The following is a 1,874-nucleotide window of genomic DNA, read 5'->3' as shown; positions in this document are numbered from 1 at the left end:
AAAAAGCATAATTAGATAGTGTGCATTTTAAATCAGTAGTAAGCTGTCATCTTTTGTTGTTGCTTTTTTTAAAGACCTGCCTCTTTCTTAATTGAATTCCACCCATTTGGGTGGTTTTCTAAAATAATGAGCTCCATTATGAGAGTACTTTTCTCTTCCAATTAAAAAAAAGGGGCTGTCCCCACTCTCTAAGGGAATGATTCCAGTCCCCTAGACTCAAGAGTGCATTGCCATTGGTTCACTAGGAGATTTTACTGAAGATCATTTGCCCTCCTGTAACTCCTGCTGCTACCATCAATTCACCCTTCAAACAGAAGAATCCAGACCTGGGAGTTGCTTAGCATATGCTAGAACCATGTCCATTCATTTTGTGGCATGGTAGCTTGGAAGTAGAATGGATAATGTGCTGATCCTGGAAACAATAAGACCTGAATTCAAATCTTGCCTCAGACACTTATTAGCTGTGAAACCTTGACTAAATCATTTAATCTCTGTCTGTCCCAGTTTCTTCACTATAAAATGGAAATAATAATAGCAGCTATCTGCCAAGGTTGTGAGGGCCAAATGAGATATTTTAGAAGTGCTTATCATCTTATTGAATTGCTTGAATTTTCTTTCTTATTTGCCTTTTTATGATTCTCTTGAGTCATATCTGGATATAAAATTTTCTGTTTAGGTCTGGTCTTTTCATCAGGAATGCTTAGAAATTTTTTTTTATTAAATGACCATTTTCCCCCTGAAAGAATATACTTAGTTTTTCTGGGGAGGTAATTCTGGGTGCAAACTAGTTCTTTTGATGTCCAGAATATCATGTTCCAAGCCTTCCAGTCCTTTAATGTGGAGGCTGCCAAGTCCTGTGTAATCCTGACTTCAGCTCCATGGTATTTGAATTCTTTCTTTCTGGCTGTTTGCAGTATTTTATCCTTGGCTTGCAGGCTCTTGAATTTGGCTATAATATTCCTGGGAGCTATCATTTGGGGATTTATTTCAGGAAGTGAAAGACTTAGCTACTCTCAGCAATATAATGAGCTGGGACAATTCTGAGGGACTTATGGGAAAGAATGTTCTCCACCTCCAGAGAAAGAACTGGTAGAGTCACATGTAGATCAAAGCATATTAGTTTATTTACAGTTTTATTGGAGGGTTTTGGTTTTCTCTGAGTATTCTCTTACAACAATGGCCAATATGGAAGTGTGTTTTGCATGATGATGCACGTGTAATCCAGATCAAGTTGTCGAGAGGGGGAGGGAAGGAAAAGAGAGAGACAATTTGGATCTTATAATTTTGGAAAATGTATGTGACATCAGACCTCTCAAATTAGATGTCCAGTGGACATCTTAAATTCAGTATGTTCAAAATAGAAATTATATTCCCCTCTAAGCCCTGCACACCACCTACATTCTGTTACTGCGGAGGACACCACCATCCTTCCAGTCCCCTAGGCTTCCACTTTAGGAGTCATCTTGGACTACTGACTCTCTCTCCTTCCCCATATCCAATCTATTGCCCCAACCTGTTGATTTCCATCTCAAAAATGACTTCCTTTTCTCCTCTGACTCTGCCACTAGTGATTTTCTGTCTGTCCTCCATACCCAGAATGCCTTCCCTTCTCATCTCTATTTAATGGTTCCCTGGTTTCCTTCAAGTCCCAACTAAAATGTCACCTTCTCCAAGAAGTCTTTCCTATGTCCTCTTACTTCTAGACCTCCCTTATTTCGTATAGAAAGAGCTTGTACATATGTACGTACGGTTTGCTTATTTTCTCCCATGTTAGACTGTGGAATCCTCTAGGGCAAGAACTGTGTTTTCACTGTATTTGTGTCCCCAGCACTTCATAGAGTGCCTGGTACATGGTAGATGCTTAATAAATGTTT

This window comes from Gracilinanus agilis, chromosome 2, assembly GCF_016433145.1.
Source record: "Gracilinanus agilis isolate LMUSP501 chromosome 2, AgileGrace, whole genome shotgun sequence".
NCBI lineage: Eukaryota > Metazoa > Chordata > Mammalia > Didelphimorphia > Didelphidae > Gracilinanus > Gracilinanus agilis.
Note: the sequence above shows the minus strand (reverse complement) of the source record.